A 10605-nucleotide genomic window follows, 5' to 3' on the forward strand; every position below is an offset into this window, starting at 1 on the left:
AACTTCATGTCATCTGCAAATTTAGCCACTTCACTGCTTACTCCCAACTCCAAATCATTAATAAACAAGTTAAAAAGCAGTGGACCAAGTACTGATCCCTGCGGTACCCCACTGCTTACCACCCTCCACTGAGAAAACTGCCCATTTATACTCACTCTCTGTTTCCTATTAATCAGCCAGTTTTTGATCCACAAAAAGACTTGTCCTTTTATCCCGTGACTATTGAGCTTACTTAGGAGTCTTTGATGAGGAACTTTATCAAAAGCTTTTTGGAAGTCAAGGTAAACAACGTCTATTGGGTCCCCCTTGTCCATACGTTTATTCACTCCCTCAAAGAACACTAACAGGTTAGTAAGACAAGATCTTCCCTTACAGAACCCATGCTGAGTCTTCCTCAATAGTTTTTGTTCATCTATGTGCCTATTCATTCTTTCCTTAATAATGGTTTCCAACAACTTACCTGGTATCGAAGTCAGACTGACTGGCCTGTAATTTCCCGGATCTCCTCTGGAACCCTTTTTAAAGATGGGAGTGACGTTAGCTACCTTCCAGTCCTCAGGGATGGAGGCAGATTTTAATGAAATATTACATATTTTTGTCAGGAGATCCACAAGTTCACATCTGAGTTCTTTCAGAACTCTCAGATGTATGCCATCCGAGCCTGGTGATTTATCAGTTTTTAAGTTGTCTATCTGTCGTAGGACCTCCTCTCTCATCACCGCAATCTGACTCAGGTCTCTCAACACCGCTCCCGAAATCAGTGGTTCTGGGGTAGGCAAGCACTTTTCATCTTCCACAGTGAAGACAGAGGCAAACAATGCATTCAGCTTTTAGATATGTCCCTTTACATATCTAGGGATGGGCATGAACCAAACCATGAAACAAAATTCATAATGAATTTTACCCTTTTCATGGTTTGAAAACAGAGGTTTGTGATGAGTCTACTGTCATGAACTTCCACAGACATTTAAAACAGTTCGTGGTGGTTTGTGATGGTTCGTGGATGGAGCAGAAAGCCAGGGTTTAAAGGGACTCCAAGTCCTTTAAATCCCTGCTTTCTGTTCCCCGTGAAAGCTGCAAAAACTTTAAAGTGCACACTGATCCTGCAAACCCCATTTAAAGGGACTGCAGTCCCTTTCAATGGAGTCTGTGAGTCCCTTTCAATGGAGTTTATGAAGCCATGAACCACGAACTGGTTCAGTTTTCAAACAAACCTCCTGGTTCAGTTCAGTTCATGGTTTGGCCATGAACCACAAACCGAATTAAATTTTTCAGGTTCATGCCCATGCACAGAAGCTCCTAACAGATGTGTTTTATTTATTTTATTTTTATAGCCCCCAAAGGGGATTTTTTAATTTTTTTATAATACTACAAACTACAACAAGAAATGGGAAGGGGGACTACATTTATGGGATAAAAGAAAGATACCCACTACTAACTAAAAACCCAAGAGAGGAGATCTTCTAATCAGCTTAAACAAATATCAAGTCTTAACCCCGCTGATCCCTTTACAAACTGAGTCAAGTATAACATTAACTTTTTCATTCTTAAAATTAACTGTCATTAAGAAATACCCCAAATCATCTCATTTCAAAGTCTTTCAAAGGCACCATTCAGAGTCCTTCAGCCTTCACTTCTCCTTACTCCGTCTCTTCTGCAGCTTATAAGGACTTTTAGGAGCTGCTGCCCCTTTCTCTGAAAGAGAGTCCTTTCTGGAAGAATCCGAGTCCAGCTCGCTGTTGGACTTGCTGTCCTCCCCTTCTTTTTCCTCCTCCACTGGCCCCCCCAACTGGACTCTAAAAAATTCCTGAGCTTTCAGAACAGAGTCAATCTTTTCTTTTTTATCCTTAATTTTGAAGGTGACACCTTCTGGAGTTAGCAATCTATATCAATTGAATTTGTCTGAAGAAAAAGAATAAGATCTTTATATTTCTTTCTCCTTTGTCTTATTTCAAATGGAATGTCTTTTAGAACTCTGATGACATTCTCCCCAACTTTCAGGGGTACTCCAGATACTGCTTTCAGGATTGCATCCCTCACATGCCTCTTCGAGAATCTTACAACAATTTCCCCAGGCAGATTGTTTTTCTTTATATATCCTGAATATGACCTAAAAGCCACATCCATATCGCTTATCAATGATTCCGCCTTCATCTCTGTCACTGGGGCCAATATTTCACTCAGCATTTCCTTCAGATTCTCTTCCTTAGTCTCTGGCATGCCCTGGAAGCGAAGAATCATATTAGCCTTTTCCATTTGTAGTTGTAGCAATTGATCTTCTGTGGAGACTTGCTTCTTTTCCAATCATTTTACTTTTTTCTTCACCTTTTGGGCAGTGGCATCCACTTCTTTCACTTTCTCAGCTGTTTGATTCATCATTTTCAGAGTCTCATTTATCTGGGTTTGCTGAGCGGTGATACACTGAGTCATTTTAGACATCTGTTCCTTGAAGTTATTCAGCTGTTCCATTAGGGGGTGCATGGATTCTGCCAAAGTCTTTGCCAGCTTGTTGGTTCCTTCCGGTTTCGGGCTCTCCGTCACTTTCGATTTCAACATCTTCTCCTTTTCCATCCTTTTCCCCGCCATGTTCCTCGGTTTGTTTACTTTCACAAGTTTTTTTAAAAGTCTCTGAATGTGCGCTTAAATGCTCAAACACACCTTGGTAAGTACTTCTTAACCATTTTAGCATTTTTTTCTTCCGCTCCCCCCCTCATTCGCTCAAAAGTGCATGCGCATGGGAGGCGTCCTTCCCCCGCTGGCCTTAAACTCTGCTGTATAGGTTAGGGAGCTATCTTTTTTCTTTAAACACCGCTTAAATGACTCACGTTCATAATCAGTCCTCAGACCTCGTGTACATTCTCTTTTCAAACGCTCGATCTCCTCCGCTTGCCCCGGTCAGCATTGCTTAAGTCCATTCAGTCTCTCAGCACGAAGAACCGTTGGAACGGAGAGGTGCCTCAATTCTCCGGCATTTCTCCATCGAAGAGGCGACCTCTCAGAAGTTCCATGGCCAGGGTCCCTTCAACCGGGTCCCTGGGGGGGGGATGACGAGCCTGCGCACCCCCTCCTTCGTCTGGAGCGCAGCTTCACCCCCGGGAGGTCCGGGAGGTGATTCTGCTCTGGCGCGCTGCCATCACCGGAAGTCCTAACAGATGTGTTTTTGTTGTCCAAATAATTCAGAGTTGCAGACAGAAAGTTAGAGTAGTAAACTATGCCTTTCTATAACTTGACAGCCAGTTTGGTATATTGATTAGAATGCTGGAGAGATTCAGGTTTACATCCTCACTTGGATATAAAGGTCACCTCCTCACCTCTCACCAGTGTCCAGGGAGAACCTGGCAACCCTAAGTTCATTCTATCCATGGGTGGAACAATCTTTCTAGAGAAGACTGGGAAATTACAGGTACATGGCAAACTCTCCATGTTGGCCTTAATGTTGCAGTCCTAGTAACTCCTTTGCAGCTGCAAGCCTTTATTACCTTAGAATAGATATACAAAAGAGTAAATCCAATTGAAGATGGTGAGTAAACAGAAATAAAACTGAACCTGTGTTGTAGGGGTTAGTGTGTCAGTCCAGGTTTAGTAATACTTGTGTTCAAATCCCCACTCAGCCATCAGACTCGATGGTTAAACTATCACAGAGTTGTTGTAAGGATAAATGGGGGTGAGGAGATAAATGGTGAGATACACGCTCCCTTGAGGTCCCCTGAAGAAGGATGAGATTAAAAAAATAATATAGATGCTATCAGGTAGCACTTTTCTTCATTAAAATTCAAATATATACCTTGTTTAAAATTCAAACATGTACCTCAGTTTTAACAGATGATATAAGAACTTTGTGTGTGTGTGTACATTTGTATAAAATCTGTATTTCAGTCACTGCTGCTGTTACGTTGGCGGAGGCCTCTACAATTGTCAGGGAAGTCATTTATTTGACAGGAAGTACAGCCGCTGTGTGTACAAGGTAGAGAAATCTGAGCTAATGGTCCGCCATAAAATTTTTCTTTCAAAGCAGAATTAATCCTGTCAACAGAAGTGATATGAGCTGATTGCCCCTGCTATGCTACCATTGCCTATATGGGGTATAAATAATCTAGAGATTCATGTGCTCTCTTCTTGAAATAGCCTGCCTAGTAAACAAATAAGCAGAAACTAGTTTGTAAAATTAGAAGAAATGAAGCGAAAAATGACACAAATGTTGGACTGCAACAGTCTGCAGGTGAGGATTGTTCGGCACACCTCAATGTGCAGCACAAATGTAGCCTAAATATACTGCATCTAGGTCAGCTTTTTTTCTGGGTCAGAGGACTTGCATAATGCACAGACTGCTGCTCCAGAATTCAGAGTTTTAGCAAGGATATACGTAAGCTTTTCTACATCTTCACTTTCAATTTTTATACAAATTTCCTGCCGTACAAAGAAGAATCCTTCAGGCAACAGACTGACTTGCACAAGGCTTTTCTTTACTTGTGAAAGTCTATGACCATTCCCAAGTATAGGTTTTTAAATTCTTGTTCTGTGATTTGCAAGGCCAGTTTTCAAGATGCTACAATAAAGAGAATATCCATGGCAGATATGTGGTACACATGGAAGAGTAGTAGTAGTAGTAGTAGTAAATGTTTATTGTGCATGGGCAAAGGCCATTACAAAATTGATCTAAGTAAAACATAGATAAAATATAGCAAGAATAGAAACAATCATCAAGAGGGTTGGATGGTTTCAGGCCTGGGCGGACCCAAGAAGTTTTGACCAGTGCTGCTACTGGCTGATGAGGCAATGGTCCCTTGGGCCCTACGATGGAATCCAGAAGAGTGGGTGAGGTGCTAGAATGGCCCTGTCTGACACAGCTGAGTTAACCAACCTGTTGAACTTCGGTCAGTTCTGGCTGGTTTTGGAGACCTGCAGATGACCCCGTTTGATAGCTGACGCCTTCAGAGTGAAACTGAGGAGACTTGGACAATCCTGGATAGCTCAGGTAGCTCTGGGTAAAGCTGGGGGTTCAGTTGCTTGGGGATGGGCCTAAGGCTTTAGCCTACCTTTGGGGCTTCCCCTTTAAGGTGGCTTATTTGCCACTAACAGCCACCATTACATTAAGCACCTCATACAGAAGATCGTTGGCTCCCTATAGAACACATTGGAGCTACAGTTGCAGGATAGTTTACAACTGTGGATTTCTGCCAAGAACTACTAGAACTGCTACCCAGGACCATCTCGTTTTGGAGGTGGATTCTTAGATTTATTGTCTGAGAACATTTTATTGAGCTGCTGGCTGAATCATCTAGTTGTGCCCACTTTCTTTACCCACCGTTCTTTTGAGAGGTTACGTTTTAGTAGATCTAGTTTAGGTAGAGTTTGGGAATATTTATTCCTGCCCATTATATATTGTTAGTGTAAGTAAGGGTTTTCTTTCTTACTTAGTGGCAGAGTGGGAGGGAAGTAAGATGGGAGATTTGGGTGGGAGGGAGTCTACTTGTTAAGGGTCAGTTAGTAGCAGTCTGCCTGATAGACCTAACTAGTAGATTCTGTGAATCACTGTTGTTGGGATATGTGGGTAAGGGGCGGGGTTGTGATATGGGACTGGATTCTGTCAACATCTGTAACACCAACACTGGGTCAGGGATCCCAGTGACTGGGGCAGAGGGAGGTATGGCGGTGGGAGAAGTTATTACAACGGAAGGAGGTGGAGATATGGAAATGCTCAATCTCTTTCCAATCTTTGTCCCATCTCGAGGCATGTTGGTGGAGAGGTAAGGAATGTACACCCTTCTCCGATACTGATGTTATGTAGTGCCAGGTCCATTAATAACAAGACAAGTTATTTTTCAGAACAGCAAGTGGACTGGGCATGCATGACTGAAACCTGGGTTAAGAAGGGTGAAACAGTTGCCTTGAGAGAATTTGCCCTTCCTGGTTTCTTGGCCCTTCATCAGTCTTGGACAAATGGAGGGGGGGGGTTGTGATACTCATCTGAGAGTCTTTTTCTTTCAGGGCATTCCCTGTGCCAAAGATCTCTGGTACTGATTGTGCAGATCTAGTGTGGGAAGCTGGGGAGTGTCTGGCTGTCTGATTGGTGTACCAACTGCCTAGCACACCAACAGACAGTCTGCCAGTCCTGCTAGAGGCAGTCACTGGCTGGGCTTTGACGTTCCCGAGTCTGCTGGTCCTTCGAAATTTCAGTGTTTACACTGATGAGGCAGCCTCTGGACAGACCCTGGATCTAGTGATGTCCATGGCAATGCTGGGAGTCTCCCAGATTGTATTGGGTCCTACACAGCAAGCAAGCCACAGACTGGATTTGACCTTTGAAATGGGGATAAATGTGGATCTGATTGCCATTGAGGAAGTGTAAGACAGAAACTCCGTCACGGGTTGTGCTTCCCTAGCCCAATTTGAGAAAACATTCGGCAGTCTTGTAGAGTAGGATCCAGGCTAAAAAACGTTATTAATAAAGGAGGGAAAACACAGGCACAACAAGGTTTTGAATCCTCGAGTACCCACAGCTCTTCCCTAAGGTTACAATAGGAGACATAAACTTTTATACCCCCTATGACAGAAATAAATCATAATTATTGGTTCCATCAAACTTTGTCATCTATCCATCACACCATTCCGATTGGGCTCCAACCTGTGGGTTGGATTGTCTCAGACAAAAATATACCTCCTTCAGTTGAACAATGGGCCTTCTTCTTCCCAGGCTATGAAATTCTAAAAGTATCTAATGTAGCAGATATGGGTACATAGTGGTGTGTGTTCTTCATCTAATGTAGGCTAAATGACATCAGGAATATGCACAGTTATAGTTGGCAAGAACAAGCAAGGTCACAAGCAGTATGATTGCCTTTCAGCATTTATTATTTTACCCAGAATGCATTTAAGCAATGAACCAAAGTGAATATCTGAATATATGTTCATGATTGATTTCAGTTACTGTGATTAGAATCATCAAGGGCACTTAACATGTGCACCATGGAAGTGTTAAGTGCACCTACTAAGTTAAACTGACTGTTAGTCAGTGGCAGATACAAAGTGTTTCATAAGCGGTACGGACAACAGAAGTGCCATTGTGAGATCATTTTGCCCAGTTGAGTGCGCTGTTCCTGCCCTGTCTAGGTGGTGAGCAGATTTATGCTTGCCCACAATTGGCTCTCAGAATGCTCTGTGGAATCCATTACCTCCCAGCAATTCATTGGATGTGCTGATAGAGGACTTGAATGCCCATCTCTCTGAAGCCATCAATGAAATTTCCCAATGCCCTCTTTGTTCCCACCCCAACCTGGCTTCATGGTGTACAATGGAGCTCAGGGGGGTGAAGCAAGAACTCAGATGGCTAGAGCAAGCATGGTGCTAGTCTTGTGATGAAGCTGCAAGCATTCTATAGGTAATTTATGAAAACCTATGAAATGGCAGAGAAAACTGCTAAAAGGGATTTTTTTACAGCTTCCATTGCATCCACCAGCTCTCGCCAAACACAATTATTTAGGGTAATTAGGTCTCTAACCTCCCTTTCAGGGAAAGCCCAAAATTTGAGGACTTTAGCCATTTCATTTATTTATTAAATTTATATCCTGCACTTCCTTAATGGGCTCAGGGTAGGTAACAACAAAGTCCAACATCTCTCTAATGTCTTCCCAAAGTGTTGATCTACTATCGTCATTCCTACAGCGCTCCGTCAAGAGATTGGTGATGAACACCAACAGAGAGAGTTGATAAAGATATCCAAAACCACTTCTTAATCCTAGGAAAGTGTGTTCTCTTTATCCCTTGTATTCCTTGGATCCACACGTTTTTAAACGGAGTGATAAATGCTATTTAGGAGCTTGAAAAACAAAGAGTTTTTAGTCTGCTTTCCCACTTCATAGCTCTATCAAGACGCCTTGAAGAGAAAGCATTCCAGGTGGGGGAGGGAAAGGCATTTGTAAGCCGCTCTGAGACTCCTTTGGGTAGTGAAGGGCGGGGTATAAATCCAATCTCTTCTTCTTCTTTTACCTCCCAGGGTGTCTGTTGTGGGGGATGGGGGAAGGGAAAGGCATTTGTAAGCCGCTCTGAGACTCCTTTGGGTAGTGAAGGGCGGGGTATAAATCCAAATTTGTCCCACCCCTCCGCAAACCCCACCCTCTCCAGGCTCCACCCCTCAAATCCCCAGGAATTTGCCAGCCTGGAGTTGGCAACCCCATCTCCTTCGCAGCTAACCATCAACCTACCATTATCTGCCCCTTTGACTTCAGCTGACTTCCGCCCTCCCTTCTGCAGAGCAATTGTAATTTTGAGTGGTCTCCAGCCCTCACCTGGAGATTGGCAACAATGGTTCCCCATGAGGGACTGAGTGGTTTGGAGGGTGGAGTCTATGGCATTGTACCTGTCTGAGGTCCCACCCCTCCTCAAACCTCACCCTCTTCAGGCTCCATCCCTCAAATCTCCAGGAATTTCCCATCGGGAGTTGGCAACCCTATCAGGATTGGCCCCAATATGTTTTCTCCCAAAGGGCAAAGTAGGTGACTGGACCAAACTTAGTTGCCTACCAACAGGCACTGAGGGGAAAGTAGGGTTGCCTGCTCTAAGGAGGGAAATACCTGGAGTTTTGGGGGGTGGATTCTGTAGAGGGCAGCATTGGGGGGGGCGGAAGGACTCAGCAGGTATAATGTCATAGGGTCTACCCTCCTAAAGCAGTCATTTTCTCTAGGGGAACTGATCTCTGTCATCTGGAGATCAATTGTAGCAGTGGGAGATCTCCAGGTCCCACCTGGAGTTTGGCAACCCTAGGGGAAAGTGTGCTGCACAGCAGGGGGTTGAAGAGAATGGTTTGATGGGTGCTGGGCCAAGATTGGCAACAATAGTTCCCCAGGAGCAAATAGCTGGGTTGGAGGGTGGAGTCTATGGCACTGTAACCTGTCTGATGTCCCCCTCTCCGGCCTCCACTCCTCAAATCTCCAGGATTTTCCATACCTAAAGCTGGCAACTTTATCTCCTCCCCTCTCAGTAGCCTCTTATTTTGCCTTAAATTGGTTTTGATGCCAGCAGAGTGAGAAAATGCCAGAGGCTCTGGGTGGGTGCCTCATCGTAAATGCACCAAACAATTCCTAAAGATTTGCCAAAACACTACTCTGTTGATAAATTGCAGCACTTTGAATTAGCACCAGAGCTTTAAGAGCTCTGCAGCTGTCACCTGGAGACTGGCAACAGCTTGTTTGGAGGGTGGGGAGTATGGCATTGTATCTGTCTGAGGTCCTCCTCTTCCTCCTCCTCCTCCTCAGACCCCATCCTCAGCAGGCTTCATCACTAAAATATCCTGGAAGTTTCCAACCTGGAGTTGGCAACCCTATGTCCTTTCCAGGCAACCATCAACCTATCTTTATCAGTCTGTCTGTCTTCAGGTTTACATTCCCCCCCTCCCAGCCTCTGCCTAGGGAAAGGGCAGTCTTTCCCTGCAGTCGGAACCAAAGCAGCTGACATCCTTCTCGTCTCCCCCGTATGATCCGCACAACTACCCTATGAGGTATGTTAAGGTTGAAAGTGTGTGAATGGTCCATAATCCCCCAGGCAGCTTTTAAAACATGAACCTGGGACCTGCACACCACCAGAATACAGCAGGTTCCATATGCAACTGACATTCCAACTGCCTTGCGGGGGGGGGGAGTTTGAGGTGTGGAATGGAGTGAAGTCCAATCAGCTTCCATATGCAAAAGACCTTGAATCGCTGGGCGGGACTGCACAAAGCAGCCAGTCAACCCAGCCAGCGTCTTCTGACTGACAGTTCAAGCATCCATACACTAAAGGTGTGCATTTTGGAACATTGGAGCCCACTATGCCTTTATATATAAGGGAGAGATTCCTTGGAGTCACACATTTTTAAATGAAGAAGTGATAAATGCTATTTAGGAGCTTGAAAAATGAAGACTTTTTAGTCTGCTTTTCCACTTCATAGCTCTTTCAAGATGCCTTAAAAAGAAAACATTCCAGGAACATAGCCAGAACAGTGTCAAGAATATTTACATCAAGATTTTGTATTGTACTCACATCTTTATATACTGGCTTTACCTATGTTTATGGCATGTACTTTACATAAGAATGATTGTTGTGTAACATAAGAAATTTGCATTATAAATATTATAAAAAGTACAACCAAGTGTGTTAAAGTCATAGAAGAGTGGTTTTCTTCGATGAGCTTATTTTATTTTTCCCATTGTATTCACACTGAAGCCTGTCTTGTTTTTGATGTGGAGTTTTGGGCTGGACTGTCACCCATATGCTGATGACACCAAGCTGTATCTGTTGATGGACAGCCAGCCAGACACCATCCCATCAAATTTGGCCAAGGTTTTGGAGGCTGTGGTTGGATGGCTGCAGCAGAGCTGGCTGAAACTAAATCTGTTGAAGATGGAGGTCCTGTGGCTGGGGAGGGGTGACCTGATGCTGGGATGCCAACTCCCAGCTTTTGATGGAGTGCTGCTGATACTGGCATCAACTTTCAAGAACTTGGGCGTGCTTCTGGCTGCCCCCTTATTCATGGAGGCCGAGATTGCGAATGTTGTCAGGCTGCCATTTTTCTTCCTCCACCAAATTGGGCAACTGCCCCCCTACTTCTCTTGCCCTGACCCAGCCAGAATG

Source organism: Gekko japonicus, unplaced genomic scaffold (assembly GCF_001447785.1).
Source record: "Gekko japonicus isolate JY-2015 unplaced genomic scaffold, Gekko_japonicus_V1.1 scaffold801, whole genome shotgun sequence".
NCBI classification, from domain to species: domain Eukaryota; kingdom Metazoa; phylum Chordata; class Lepidosauria; order Squamata; family Gekkonidae; genus Gekko; species Gekko japonicus.